Raw genomic sequence first — 16877 nt, 5'->3', positions numbered from 1 at the left:
AAGCCAACCGTAACCAATCTAGTGAATCCCCTTTTTAATAAGATTTTCAAGTAATTAACTTTCCTTAATTTAAAAGATTTGATAAAGAACAAATTTAGAATAATTAAAAAGAAAGCAGCTAAATGCAATCATAACCGTAGAAATAAAGCCAAAACTACCAATCTAGTAATGTGTGCCAAGACCTGGTGTCACGAGTGTATGGGCTACTAGTAGAATATACAGAAGATTACTACTCTACTGACTGAAATGAAATAGACGGAACAATAACAAAAGAAAGACCTTGGCTGCTGCAGAACGGCTCAAAGGCAGCTCACCGTGTAGTCTCGTAACAGGAATCAAGTGTGCACGTCGGACTGATACCCAGACGCACCTGCCTCAGATGCTGCACATTAAGTGCAGAAGTGTAGCGTGAGTACATAAACAATATGTACCCACTAAATATCCAGTCTAACCTCGAAGAAGTAGTAACGGGGGGTCGACTTTGATACTTACTATGGGCTAAAAATAATATGCCAAATTTACAAATAAGCATGGATTTTGTGAATAATACTGAAAAACTCAATAACATAAAATAATAAATAATCCTTTCACAAGTACTAAGTCCCGAATTTATTTTCATCATTTAACAATTTATATCTCAAGCCAATGAAACAATATCAATTATAAATGATTCCAAAGATGTATCATACACAAATTATACCGAGGTCGTATGGCCCGATCCAACATGAATATTTAAATTGCGCACTGTCGAGGGTCGAACGGCTCGAACCATAGATGCATCTATCTGCTACCGAGGCGCTTGGCCTGCTCCACAAATACTTTAAAGAAACACAAATACTCAATAACAGTCAAGTATTCCGTTCACAACTTCAAGGAAGTGAAATTTAACCTTTTACAATTCTTTTGTACATTTTCAAAAATGACTCAAGTAATTAGACCAACCAGTGGGGTGCAAACATTTCAAATATAGCATGATATGGATCCTAGACTACCCGGACAATAGTATGATTAGTAGCTACATACGGGCTCTCGTCACCACGTGCGTACGTAGCCCCCCCTCCCCCACAATTAGGATTACATATTAATTAATTCACCTATGGGGTAAATTCCCTCTTACAAGGTTAGAAAAGAGACTTATCTCGTCTCAATGCCTACTTTTCTGTCCAAGATGGTGCTCAAACCCTCAATTCGGTGCCGAACAAGCCAAAACTAGTCAAATGGTTTAATAATAAATCAACACATGTTTAAAAGTTCATATTCCAACTATTGAAAGGATTACCCATCCCCAAATACATGATTTAAATCATGTTATAATCTACCCATAAACTATGTGTTTAACTCACATTTGATAGGAATTAATTACCTCAATTAGTTGATGAAAATTCCCTCTCTAACCTAGCTCCAAAATCGCCCCCAAGAAGTGTTAAAAATGAGCAAAATGCTCAAACCCCGATTTAAAACACCCACTGCCTTCAGCGATTTATCGCACCTGCGGTGCCTTGACCGCATTTGCGGTACCGCATCTGCGGTGCTTGGGCCGCTTCTGCGGAATCTCCCAATCCAGTGAAGGTCGCTTCTGCGGAGGGGAGAGCCGCACCTGCGGATTCCGCTTCTGCATCAAGGGTGCCACTCCTGCGGAGATGTCCGCTTCTGCACTCCTCAAACTCGCACCTGCGCGTTCGTAGGTGCGCACAAGGCCTCGCACATGCGGTCCACTGCCACACGTCCCCTAACCACTTCTACGACGCACCCAATGCACCTGCAGCCCAAGGCTCGCAGGTGCGGTTGCACCAGAACTGGTGTAACCAGCAGCCCTCTTTGATTCAAACTCCATCCGCGCATCATCCGAACGGCATCCGGGGACCCCGAGACCCGGTCCAAACATACAAACAAGTTCGAAATGATAAAACGGACTCGCTCCAACTCTCGAAACACCAAAAACAATATCAAAACTAAGAATCACACCCCCAAACCAATTGAATCAAAATTTGAACTTTAAGTTCTTCAATTTACTCCCAATGCGCTGAAATGTACTTAAACTACTCGTAATGACACCAAATTTTGCGAGCAAGTCTTAAATGACACTACGAAACTATTCCTGGTCTCGAAATTTCATTTGGACCACAATAACATCAAAACCTACCCCAAATCAAATTTAAAGAATTTCAAAAACCTTCAACGGACCCACTCTCACTATTAGGCGTCAAAACACTCCCGGGTCATCCAAAACCCGATCTGAACATACGCCCAAGTCCGAAATCATCGTGCGAACTATTGGAACCGTCAAATCCCGATTCTGAGGTCGTTTACTCAAAACGTTGACCGAAGTCAAACTTAGCCTTTTTAGCCAACCTTAAGGAGCCAAGTGTTCTGATTTCAACCCGAACCCTCCCAAATCCCGAAATAACCATCACTGCAATCCATAAAACAGTAGAAGCACGTACGGGGAGTTTATTTAGGGAAACATGGTTCTAAAAAGTAAAACGACTGGTCGGGTCATTACATTCTCCACCTCTTAAACAAACATCATCCTCGAACGGGTCTAGAATCATACCTGGAGTGCTGAATAAGTGTGGATATCTGCTTCGCATGTCCTCCTCAGACTCCCAAGTCGCCTCCTCGACCTGTTGGCCTCTCTACTGAACCTTTATTGCGAAAATCCTCTTGGACCTCAACTGGCGAACCTGCCTGTCAACAATGGCAACTGGCTCCTCCTCGTAACCCAGGCTCTCATCTAACTGAATCGTGCTGAAGTCCAACATATGTGATAGGTCGGCATGATACCTCCGGAGCATGGATACATGGAAAACCGGATGAACTCCTGATAGACTGGGCGGCAAAGCAAGCTCGTAAGCAACCTCCCCAACTTGTTTCAATACCTCAAATGGGCCTATAAACCTTGGACTCAACTTGCCCTTCTTCCCGAACCTCATGATTCCCTTCATCGGCGAAACCTTCAAGAGAACTTTTTTACCCACCATAAATGATAAATCACGTGCCTTCTGATCCGCGTAACTCTTCTGTCTGGACTGTGCCGTGCGAAGTCGCTCTTGAATCAACTTTACCTTTTCCAAGGCATCCTTTACCAAGTCAGTACCATATAACTTAGCCTCGCCGGGCTCAAACCACCCGATGGGAGAACGACATCACGACTATATAAAAGCCTCAAATGGAGCTATCTCGATACTGGAATGATAATTGTTGTTGTAGGAAAACTCAGCCAAGGTAAAGAATCAATCCCACTGCCCTCCAAAGTCAATCACACATGCTCTGAGCATGTCCCTCAGGATCTAAACTATCCGCTCCGACTGTCCGTCGGTCTGCGGGTGAAATGTTGTGCTGAGCTCTACGCAGGTCCCCAACTCACTCTGTACTGCTCTCCAGAAATATGAGGTGAACTGAGGGCCTCTGTCTGATATGATGGAAACAGGCACACCATGCAACCGAACTATCTCCTGAATATAAATCTGGCCAACCTCTCTGAAGTATACGTAGTCACAACTAGGATGAAGTGTGCCGACTTGGTCAATCTGTCAACAATGACCCAAACTGCATCGAACTTCCGCAAGGTCCGCGACAACCCAACTACGCAATCCATAGTAATGCACTCCCACTTCCACTCAGGTATAGTCATCTACTGAAGTAGGCCACCTGGTCTCTGGTGCTCATACTTAACCTGCTGGCAATTTAGGCATCTAGATACATACTCGACTATGTCTTTCTTCATCCGCCGCCACCAATAATGCTGTCTCAGGTCACGATACATCTTCGTAGCACCTGGATAAATGGAATACCGAGAGTTGTGTGCTTCCTCTTGAATCCTCTCCCTCAAGCCATCGACATTGGGAACACATAGATGACCCTGGAGTCGCAGAACACCATCCTCGCCGATAGTAACCTCCTTGGCACCACCCTGTAGCATCGTCTCTCTGAGAACCATCAAGTGCGGATCATCAAACTATCGGGCCCTATCCATTAGTGAAAATCGAGCAACGACACATGCAAGAACTCGGCTGCGCTCTGAAATATCCAACCTCACAAGCCTGTCAGCCAAGGACTGAATGTCCCAAGCTAGTGGCCTCTCCTCTCTTGAGATGAATTCCAAGCTACCCATACTCTCTGCCTTTCTGCTTAAGGCATCCGCGACCACATTCGCCTTGTCCGGATAATAAAAAATGGTGATATTATAATCCTTCAGTAACTCAAGCCATATGCGTTACCTCAAATTGAGATCCCTTTGCCTGAACAAATGCTGCAAGTTGCAATGATCAGTGTAACCCTCGCAGGACACTCCATAAAGATAATGCCTCAAGATCTTAAGAGCATGAACAATCGCGGCCAACTCCAAACCATGCGCATGATAATTCTTCTCATGGGGCTTCAGCTGACGCGAAGCATATGCAATAACTCGCCCCTCCCGCATTAATACACAACCCAAACCAATGCGTGAAGCGTCACAATACACAGTATACATCCCCGAGCCAAAAGGTAACACTAGAACGGGCGCTATAGTCAAAGCTGTCTTGAGCTTCTGGAAGCTCGCTTCACAATTATCGGACCAACGGAACGGAGCACCCTTCTGGGTCAATCTAGTCAAAGGTGCTGCAACAGATGAGAAACCCGCCACAAACCGGTGATAATAGCCTGCTAACCCCAAGAAGCTCATGATCTCAGTTGCCGTAATAGGGAGAGGCCAACTCTGAACTGCCTCAATCTTCTTGGGATCTACCTTAATACCCCCGCCTGATACAACATACCCCAAGAATGCTACAGAATCTAGCCAAAACTCACACTTGGAGAACTTAGCATATAGCTTCTGTTCCCGCAAGATCTGAAGCGCCACTCTCAAATGCTGCTCGTGCTCCTCCATGCTACGTGAGTAAATCAAAATGTCATCAATGAAGATAATGACAAACGAATAAATGTAAGGCCTGAACACCCTGTTCATCAAATCCATAAACGTCGCTGGGGCGTTAGTCAAACCGAAGGACATCACTAGAAACTCATAATGGCCATATCGAGTACGAAATGCAGTCTTTAGAACATCCGAGTCCCAAATCTTCAACTGATGATACCCCGATCTCAAATCGATCTCAGAGAACACCCTAGCACCCTGCAACTGGTCAAATAAATCATCAATACGCGGCAACGGGTACTTGTTTTAATGGTGGCCTTGTTCAACTGGCGGTAATTAATGCACATCCGCATAGTCCCATCTTTGTTTTTCATAAATAACACTGGTGCACCCCAAGGTGATACACTCGGCGTAACAAACCCCTTTGCTAGCAACTCCTCAAGCTGCTCCTTCAACTCCTTCAACTCTTTCGGAGCCATATGGTACGGTGGGATATATATATGCTGGGTACCTGGAGTCAAATCAATACAGAAATCGATATCACGATTTGGTGGCATGCCTGGAAGGTCAAAAGGAAACACACCGGAGAACTCCCGAACTACTGGTACTGAATTAATCGTTGGAGACTCTGCGGTAGTATCCCGAACATAAGCTAAATAAGTCAAGTAACCCTTCTCGACCATGTGTCGAGACTTCATAAAAGAGATGATCCGACTAAGTGTGCTGACAGACGAACCCTTTCGCTCTAATCTAGGAAACTCGGGCATCACCAAGGTAACAATATTGGAATGACAATCAAGGATGGCGTGATATAGAGATAACCAGTCCATGCCCAGGATAACCTCAAAGTCGGTCATATCGAGCAACAGGAAGTCTGCTCTTGTCTCATAACCACAGAAAGTGACCACACAGGACTGATAGATCTGATCCACAACAACAGAATTGCCCTCATGAGTGGACACATAAATAGAGTACCCAAGGACTCACGAGGAATATCTAGGAAATAGGCAAACAGAGATGACACATATGAATAGGTAGATCCTAGATCAAATAATACTGAAGCATCCCCACCGCAGACAGAAATAGTACATGTGATCACATCATCTAAGGCCACTGTATCTGGTCTGGCCGGAAAAGCATAAAACCTAGCTGGAGCGCCAACTGGCTGGCCTCCGCCTGTCTGAACAGTAGTTGGTTGACCTCCCCTTCCTTGCCTCCACCTCTAGGAAGGCCCCTACCCTCTTGCCCTCCGCCTCTAGGCGGCCGGATAACTGGTGCTGAAATCATGGGCTGATGACCTTGCTGTATTGCCTTGCCCCGAAGCTTATGGCAAAACCTTCGCACATAACTGGGATCCCCGCACTCAAAACAACCTCTCGGTACAACGATCTGATATCCCAAAGTTTGACCCTGATGGCTTGAATACCCATTGGAGGAACCTTGAATGGATGGTGGGCAGTAAGAACTCTCTGGCATGGCACTGAAATAGGGTCGCACTGGAGAACCCCGAGGAGGCGGCGGTGCTGGATATATGGCCCTGCTGGGCTGACCCCTCATGAACTGAACTTTGCCCCCAGCCGGGGGCACCTCTAAACTCACCAGAATAACGGACCCTCTTGTCCCGTTGCATATGCTCTCTACCCCTCTGACGGTAACCCTCAATCCTCTAAGCAATCTCCACTACTAGATGATAGGAAGTCCCCATCTCAACTTCCCGAGCCATAGTATCCTGAATACCTGAGTGCAACCCCGTAACAAACCTCCGCACTCGCTCCGCCTCAGTAGGAAGTATCATAAGTGCATGGCGAGACAACTCAGAGAATCTCGCCTCATAATCGGTCACTGACATCTGACCCTGCTGGAGCTGCTCAAACTGGAACCACAACTCTTCCCTCTGAGAGGGTGGGATATACATGTCCAAGAATAGACGTGTAAACTGGTCCCAAGTCATGGGAGGAGAACCTATCGGTCTGCCAAGAAGATAAGACTGTCACCACCTATGGGCCCTGCCCTTCAACTGGAAAGTAGTAAAATCCACCCCATGGGACTCTAATATCCTCATGTTGTGCAGTTTGTCCCTGCACTGATCACTGAAGTCCTGGGGATCCTCATGTCGCTCACCTCCAAAGACAGAAGGGTGTAGCCTAGTCCATCTGTCCAGTAGCTTCTGCGGTTCACCAGCCATAGCTGGTCTAGGCTCATGTGTCGCTGCTGCAACTAGCTGAGCGCCGCCCATGGGTAGTGCACCCGGGGTCTGATATACGACAATCACATGCCCCGGAGCCTGAGCAGTAGGGGTATGTGCTCCCCCTCCCACCTGAGATGTGGCTGGGTCTGCTGGAAATAAACCAGCCTGGGTCATAGTATCCATGAACCATAGCATATGACCCATGACCTCCTGACAGCCCGGTGCTGACATAAAATCGACCGGGGTTGGCTCTGCTGCGGGCACCTCATCCTGCTCCTCAACAATGGGATCCTCTAATGGATCTGCTGATGGTACAACTGGGGCAACTCTGGGATGTCCTCGTCCCCTACCTCGGGCGGGTGCCCTTCCCCGGCCTCTGCCTTAGTCTCTAGCAATAGGGGGAGCAGCCCCTCCCGCGTCAGGAACGTCTGTCGTGCGCGTTCTTACCATTTGTGAGAGAATAAGAGGAAGAAACTTAGTACACCACCAACTACACGATAGGAGATGAATAAAGAGTAGTTTCCTAACACCCTATGGCCTTTCGAAGATAAGTACAGACGCCTCTGCATCGATCCGCAAGACTCTATTAGGTCTGCCGATAACTTGTGAGACCTACGTGAACCTAGGGCTCTAATACCATGTTGTCACGACCCAATTCTATTTTTAGGCCATGATGGCGCCGACATCGTTGCTAGGCAAGCCAACCCTAACCAATCTAGTGAATCCCATTTTTAATAAGTTTTTCAAGTAATTAACTTTCCTTAATTTAAAAGATTTGATAAAGAACAGAGTTAGAATAATTAAAACGAAAGCAGCTAAATGCAATCATAACCGTAGAAATAAAGCCAAAACCACCAATCTAGTAATTTGTTCCAAGACCTAGTGTCACGAGTGTATGGGCTACTAGTAGAATATACAGAAGATTACTACTCTACTGACTGAAATGAAATAGACAGAACAATAACAAAAGAGAGACCCCAGCTGCTGCAGAACGGCTCAAAGGCAGCTCACCGTGTAGTCTCATAATAGGAATCAAACGTGCGTGCCAGATTGATACCCAGATGCACCTGCCTCAGATCATGCACATTAAGTGCAGAAGTATAGCATGGGTACATAAATAATATATACCCACTAAGTATCTAGTCTAACATCGAAGAAGTAGTGACGAGGGGTCGACTTTGACACTTACTATGGGCTAAAAATAATATGCCAAATGTACAAATAAGCATGAATTTCGTGAATAATACTGAAAAACTTAATAACTTGAAATAATAAATAATCCTTTCACAAGTACTAAGTCCCGAATTTATTTTCATCATTTAACAATTTATATATCAAGCCAATGAAACAATATCAATTATAAATGATTCCAAAGATGTATCATGAGCAAATTATATCGAGGTTGTATGACCCGATCCAACATGAATATTTAAATTATGCACTGCCGAGGGTCGAACGGCTCAAACCATAGATGCATCTATCTGCTACCGAGGCGCTCGGCCCGCTCCACAAATACTTTAAAGAAACACAAATACTCAATAACAGTCAAGTATTCCGTTCACAACTTCAAGGAATTGAAATTTAACCTTTTACAATTCTTTTATACATTTTCAAAAATGACTCAAGTAATTAGACCAACCAGTGGGGTGCAAACATTTCAAATATAGTATGATATGGATCCTAGACTACCCGGACAATAGCATGATTAGTAGCTACATACGGGCTCTCGTCACCACGTGCGTACGTAGCCCCCCTCCCCCACAATTAGGATTACATATTAATTAATTCACCTATGAGGTAAATTCCCTCTTACAAGGTTAGAAAAGAGACTTATCTCGTCTCAACGCCTACTTTCCGGTCCAAGATGGTGCTCAAACCCTCAATTCGGTGCCGACCAAGCCAAAACTAGTCAAATGGTTTAATAATAAATCAACACATGTTTAAAAGTTCATATTCCAACTATTGAAAGGATTACCCATCCCCTAATACATGATTCCTAAAATTCACCCCCGGGCCCACGTGCCCGGATTCCGAAAATTCTTTATGAAAGTTGTTACACATAATATTATGAACTCAAATATATGATTTTCACTAGATTCCATAATAAATTTCGTGGTTAAATCTCCTCTTTATCAAGACTTAGGTTTTCACCTAAACCGCAAGATTTTCACTGTTTTACATGTTATAATCTATCCATAAACTATGTGTTTAACTCACATTTGATAGGAATTAATTACCTCAATTAGTTGATGAAAATCCCCTCTCTAACCAGCTCCAAAATCGCTCCCAAGAAGTGTAAGAAATGAGCAAAATGCTCAAACCCCGATTTAAAACACCCACTGCCTTCAGCAATTTATCGCACCTGCGGTGCCTTGGCCGCATTTGCGGTACGGCATCTGCGGCGCTTGGGCCGCTTCTGCGGAATCCCCCAATTCAGTGAAGGTATCTTCTGCGGAGGGGAGAGCCACACCTGTGGATTCCGCTTCTGCATCAAGGGGGCGGCTCCTGTGGAGATGTCCGCTTCTGCGCTCCTCAAACTCGCACCTGCGCGTTCGCAGGTTCGCACAAGGCTTCGCACCTGCGGTCCACTACCACACGTCCCCTAACCGCTTCTGCGACGCACCCAACGCACCTGCGAGATCTCACATGCGGCTCAAGGTTCGCAGGTGTGGTTACACCAAAACTGGTGCCACCAACAACCTTATTTGATTCAAACTCCATCCGTGCATCGTCCGAACGACATCTGGGGTCCCCGAAGCCCCATCCAAACATACCAACAAGTTTGGAATCATAAAACGGACTCGCTCCAACTCTCGGAACACCCAAAACAATATCAAAACTAAGTTCTTCAATTTACTTCAAGTTCAATTTACTTCAAGTTTGAATCAAAATTTGAACTTCAAGTTCTTCAATTTACTCCCAATGTGCCAAAACGTACTTAAACTACTCGGAATGATACCAAAATTTGCGAGCAAGTCTTAAATGATACTACGGAACTATTCCAGGTCTCGGAATTCCGTTTGGACCTCGATAACACCAAAATCTACCCCAACCCAAATTTAAAGAACTTCAAAAACCTTCTACGAACCCACTCTCACTATTAGGCGCCGAAATACTTTCGGGTCATCCAAAACCCGATCCGAATATACGCTCAAGTCCAAAATCATCGTACAAACCTATTGGAACCGTCAAATCCTGATTCCGAGATCATTTACTTAAAACATTGACCAAAGTCAAACTTAGCCTTTTTCGTCAACCTTAAGGAGCCAAGTGTTCCGATTTCAATCCGAACCTTCCTAAATCCCGAACTAACCATCACCACAAGCCATAAAATAGTAGAAGCATGTACGAGGATTCTTATATAGGGGAACAGGGTTCTAAAAAGCAAAACGACCGGTCGGGTCATTACATTATAGGTGGACCCCTCACAAATGGACAAAATGGGTTACAATTCACGTGCACATGAACTGGGGGACCACACATTTTTTTTAGGGATATTTTTTATTCTCCATGCACATCACACACTTTTTGACTCACAAAAAGATAATGCACACCACACACTTTTTGACTCACAAAAAGACAATGCACACCACACACTTTTTGACTCATGCTATCCAATTCACACCCCAAAAATACTATAAAAACACACACTCATTTCCACACCAGAGGGACGGACCCCATTCCCTCTATTTTCTTTCTTCAAAAAGAGCTCTATCACCCAAAAGTTGCGCAGCTCCTTCCTCTAAAAAAACAAATGCAGCAGCTCTTTGTTCTTGAACAACACACAAAGCAAACAGATCTGGGAAGCAAAAATAGAGGAAAGCACAATCCTCTTCTTCCTCATCGATTCATCATCATCTTCACACCACAAAGCAAATCTGAAACTTTCTTCTTCCTCCATGAAAGTCTAGCCATGAACATCCCGAAAATGCCTCAAATTCCAGTTCCAAAACACCTTTAAAACAGTTAAAAACAACCTCCAAATCAGCCCCCTAAAACAGCCCCGAACCCCCTCCCAAAAAAACAGCTCGAAAACAACCCTTTTTTTCTCATAAAACAGCAGCGTTTTTGGGATCGAATTCAGTTAAAGCTCCGATTGTTGATCGCTAGTTCGGTTTGAGTTCGCCGGCGAATGTTCACGGTCTATGTTCGAAACTTTGGTTAATAATTTTCACTGCTTTTGCATTTCAAAATGGTTGGCATCAGATTTCATAATATAAAGGTCCATCTTTTATTTTATATTTTCAATAAATTGTTGTTTTGTTTATTTCCCCTTAATTACATGTTCTACTATTTTCTTGACTTGTTAGTCCCTTTTGGCTTATTTTTATTGAAGTATTTTATTGCTTTTTTGTTTATTCTTTTCATGTGAAACTAGTTTAATGCCACGTACTGTTGAGCTTAGTTTAATTAAATGTTTAAGTGAACGTTATATTTGTACTTTATTTAATCAATTCCATAGTCTTCTATTTTTTTTTAAATTCTAGTATTACTTTGTATCTCTAAAATTTAAATAATTTTGACAATGGAAGAAAGAATGAGCTTTGAGAATAAGTTTTATCAGTTTAATTTTCATATGCTATGCTAGATGTTCTTGTTATGGAAAAGCATGATTAATGATTTGTAGTTTCTTTCATTACTATTTGCATGACTAGTTCTAATAATTAATTGTACTTTTTGTCTTATCTTTGGATAGTGATTTGCACATAATTGATCTTGTTCATATTTTTTTAGTTAAATCATACATTTCTTCGACAATGCCAATTCCATAATTCTCCTTCCTTACAATAATCTCAAACTTGGGGAGGGATGATTCTTGAATACGTTAGTAAGATTTTAGGCACGCTCTTAATTTCAAATTACCGTGATTATGTATACGTTCGTGTGACATTATTACGATTTTCAAAATTAAAGGCAAGGTATATGTTCGGGCAACTTTGACAGAACAATCTCTTCTTTTTTTGGCAAGTAAAACTTTTATTTACCAAGTAAAAATATGTGTCGCTCAAAAAAGAGAAAAAAACTAGAAGTTGGGCAAATAGCCCCAGTTTCCAGCATAGCAACTAATGTCAACTAGGCTACTCTTAACAATACATGCTCATGGATAAAATTAAGACTTTCCAGCTTCCTTGCAAGTCTTGGCCTCATACTCCCTCGGAAGATCACGTCCTGGACAATCAACTTGGTGATGATATCAGCAGGCCTTTGATTGCTTGTGAATACTCTTTGATTTCTTTCTTGCCATATATAGTAGATGCTTCCAGCTAACACCAATTTAAACACGTTTGCGCTGGAGCTCTTCCCATTAAAGTGAGTTATAACCCAATTTCTCTCATCATCCATCCCATTGCTTATCTAGAGATTCCCTGCCAATGTAATATTTTCTGCCATATCTCAACTGCCACCCCACAATTGAAGAACAAATGGTCTATACTTTCTTCTTCTAAGTTACATAAAGGGCAGAGTTGGTTGGACAGTAGACCCCATTTTGCCAACCTGTCCCTTGTGTATAATTTCTCATGAGCAACCAATCTAAGTGTGAATATCCATTTAGGTGCACCGTAGTTATTACAAACTAGTCTTCTCCAAGGTACCTTAGGATACTCACCTCTCAATTTGTGGTACATCTGCCTGATAGAAAATAGGTCCATATTCAGCAACTCGCTCATTGATAGGCATGTCTGTGTTATATATTTGCTTGCATTAAAAAGTTTCTTTAATAGCCATGAAGCTAGGTTGCAGAACAATCTTAATAATAACAAAAGTGTTATTAATTGTGTACATGTACGAGTGACATGATTTTTAATGCACCAAACAAAATGGGTACACGTACGCGTGACTTGTTTCAAGATAATTCCTTAATTATGAATAATCAAGCAATAAAAGCGGATAGATAAAATATAAAAACCAATAAATCACAGTTTGTCCAAAATTAATTCAAGCCAATTTTAGTCAATAAAAACGACCGTGCTAGAATCATGGGACTCGGAGAAAGACTTACACCTTCTCTCCGGTCAACAGAATTCCTTACCCGATCTTTATTTTTCGCAGATCAATAATAAATAGAGTCAATTTTTTCTTGACTAGGGATTCAAATAAAAGATGACTTGGAACACCTAAAAATTAATTTCAAGTGGCGACTCTGTAAATAAAATAATCTCTATTCAAATTTGTCACTTTAAGTTGGAAAAACTCTTTAACCCAAACATAACATATATATCTTTTGGGGGTAAAATGAGGTGTGACAGCTCTGGAGACTCTGCTAGGGACAATCAGAATTCGAGATTGTACATGTTGACTTTTATTTGGCTTTATTAATCTTATATATACTGTGATTTATTTGAGCCTAATGTGCTAATTGTCGCTTATTTACTGTTTTGATATTATTTGAAATGTACATATAAATTGTCTTCTCTCGCACCCCATCTGAGTCTTCTGATAATTATTAGTATTGTGTGTGCTGACTAGCTCCACAAAATTTTCTGTCTGAGATAAAGCCAGTGTGCAGACTTGCTCCTGGTAAAGGATTTAATCACACATATTTAGGCGGGGAGTGTAGCAACCCTATTTGGGAGGGTGCTACTTACGAAATAAATCTAATTTACTACTACAACATTAAGAAGCTATTAATTAAAAAATAATATTCAGAATAATTTAGTAGCAGAAATAGGCTCATGCGATGAGGTCCAAAGTGCAATACTTTTATTTTATTTTTTAAAATGGAATACAATGTCAAAATTTTAATAAAAGATGATATAACCCTTCTTGAACAATCAACACGTTAAAGCAACTTCCTAACAAAATTATACTTTCATTCGACATCACTGCAAGTTTATATTGTACATAAATTTTAAACTATCGGGTATAAAAAGAAAAACTAGTTTTCTCCTTTGTACATATTTACAAGACAAAGTGTAAATTCAGCATATTACAAGACTTGAGTTTTTAACATACCTTAAAACAGCAAAATAAGTTACCATATTCAAGTTACAAGATTTTTGGTCTTAAGATCCAACAAGCCTCCAAATAACATACATAAGTGTGACATATATATCATGTACATGTCCCAAAACTATACAAAACCATGGTGCATATGGAAATGTAATCTCCATAAGTGCTCCCCAAAAGACTACTTCATAAGGCCATCTTCAAATTTCATCCCGTACATTACATACAATAGAAAATAACTATCGCTAAGCAGAAAGCTTAGTGGCGTATAAACTTTGGGCTTGGAGCCATTAAATTCTCCAATTTCACTTTTCAGTCATAGGTAGCTCAAATTTAACATAATTTAAATTAAGTAAACAAATATATCAAAAGTATCAAATATCAAACCTTGAAGTGTTTCCAAATATCAATAACAATGTTCAAGAGTCGAGAAAGCGTATACTATCAATCCAAGAGAGTTTGCCAAATATCCATTTTTTCGAATGTGTACGTCATGCCATCACACTAAGCATAATCATATATCAATATGGACCGAAGTCCCAAATCAAGTAGGGTCAAAACCCGATAGTCAAGAGAATCAAAGAACCATATTAAAAATGGCTTCCTAGTTCGTACTTAACACGGACAAGTTTCATAATTTAAGACGAACTACAAATCCAAAGTCAAAATGGCAAAAGATCCAAATCAAGAGGCATGCCAAGATGAGTGACAAAGTCACTACCACAAGAAGGACAAAGTCCCAACAAGAATGCAAAACGATCAAGCAATCCGTAAGAGTGGGCGATTTAGCGAATATCTTACAATACTTGATATAACACGAATACAACGATATAAATTGAAAACAAAAATAAAATAAAATATCACGTTATTTCAAAATATTTCAGCAAGTAAAAAGAGTACAAAGTTTATACATAAACCTTGGTGTTTTACCACAAAACAGTTCAACCACAATTTGAGGACGTTCGAATCGTCTACGCCATAGACAAACCAAATCCGTCCACTACCTCAAACACTTCCCCTTAGATTTTACAAGGGTATATACACCTTAAATACATAATCAAAATATCTATATAAGTTCAGTGATTTAACATGTCAAACTAAACATGATATTGGTGAAAATTACCCAAAATATTTTAAACGAAAATTCTGGACAATATCACTGTCTTGTGTTGTGACTCAGTGTTGAAGATACAAAAGGACAAACTAGACTATTTGGTCTTCATTGTAGTTGTAGATATATGTCTTAGCATTTCAGAAGATCTTGAATCACCCGAATATCAGTTTCTTATAAACAGTTATGCTAAAATTACTAACAGTAGTAGAGGGAGTATTTTTAAAACTGAAAATCTGGGCAGCATCTGCCCTGTATTTTATGATCTCTTTTTGGGTAAATATAAGCAAAACTAGATTTTAGTTCCCGAATAAGAGTTATAGATATATGAAATAGCTTTCCAGAAAGTCTTGGATCACTTAAAACAGAGCTCTATACAAAAAGACATGAAACAAATACTAATAGCTGTCTAGTGTAAAAACGGGTTTAGTAACTTACCACAAAAGAGAGGAGCAACTTGAGCTTCACCAAGAACGAGTTTTGCTGGTTGGTTTAGTGGAGATTTATGATGGTTTTCATGCAGTTTTTTAGGTGATAAGAAGGAAAGATGGTAGGGGTTTTCTTTGTCTTGAAAGAATAAAATATGAGATGAGTTTATGGAAAAGCAAGTCAATCAAAGTAATCTTTAAGAACTTTTGATAAATATAAATTAAAAGGGGCCGCCCAACTACTAAATATCTTTATATAAATATAAAAAAGGGTGGCAGCCCAAAACCTTAGATATCTAATATATTTAAAAATAATTCATCAAAATAATATTAAGTGTTATACATAGCAACACCATGGAACTTCTTTGTCAATATTAACACAACCTAAAGTAAGAAATTTTCATATATTGTAAATTTCACGTTTAGCAAGTGCGATGTAAAATATCTCCTCATTATAAATATGCTCAATCGAGAATGCAAATATTAGTAAAAATTTGGGGTGTTACAGGGAGAACCACCAGTAAAGTCGAAACCGTTCTATAGCCGGTACGCTGATGCTCCTCGGCTTGGGTTGTCCGCCCGAGTAAGATAGTCAATATACCTTCTCCACTAGGATTTAAACCTAAAAGAACAAACCTCATGCCGGATATCTCTAGTAGGTTCGCTTTATTTGCATCACGTGCATTTGACTTAGCGAAACTCGGCACAGGGGTCGGGTATATAAGACATGTATCCTCTTTGAGACCATCATGTTCAATTATGTGCTACTTGCTACATCATGTGGAAGGCTTGCTTGCATTGTTGACCGACTTTAGAAAATTAGTTGAGCATGAATTATAAAAAAAAAATCATTCTCCTAGTTTAGTTCAAATAATATTTTTTTATTAAAATTTTGTAATAGTCTGGCGTGAGGTGTAAATATTAATTTTCATAAAAATCAAAAAGAGAAAAATAGTCACTTTTACCGAACTATCCGGGTCTGATTCTTATCGGATGTGAGATACGTAGGCAAACCTCATCGGTTCCGGCTCCCAATTTTCAAAAAATCCAAAACTATTTTCCTTTAATTCATTCTTTCGAAGTCTTTCCTTAGAAAATTCCAAATAAAAAAATTTAAAACCAAAAATATTTTCTATTTTTAGAAGTATTTCATTCGAAAAAGAAAATCAAATCTAAATCCAAAAATATGTTTTTTCCTTCTTTAGAAGTCTTTCTCCGAAAATAAAATTGAAATTCAAAAAAAAAATATTTTCTTTATTCTTTTGAAGTTTTTCTTTTCAACAATTCTCAAAAAAACAAAAAACAAGCAAATCAAAATCCAAAAATATTTTCTTTCATCTTTATAAG

Source organism: Nicotiana tabacum, chromosome 17 (assembly GCF_000715075.1).
Source record: "Nicotiana tabacum cultivar K326 chromosome 17, ASM71507v2, whole genome shotgun sequence".
Lineage (NCBI taxonomy): Eukaryota > Viridiplantae > Streptophyta > Magnoliopsida > Solanales > Solanaceae > Nicotiana > Nicotiana tabacum.
Note: the sequence above shows the minus strand (reverse complement) of the source record.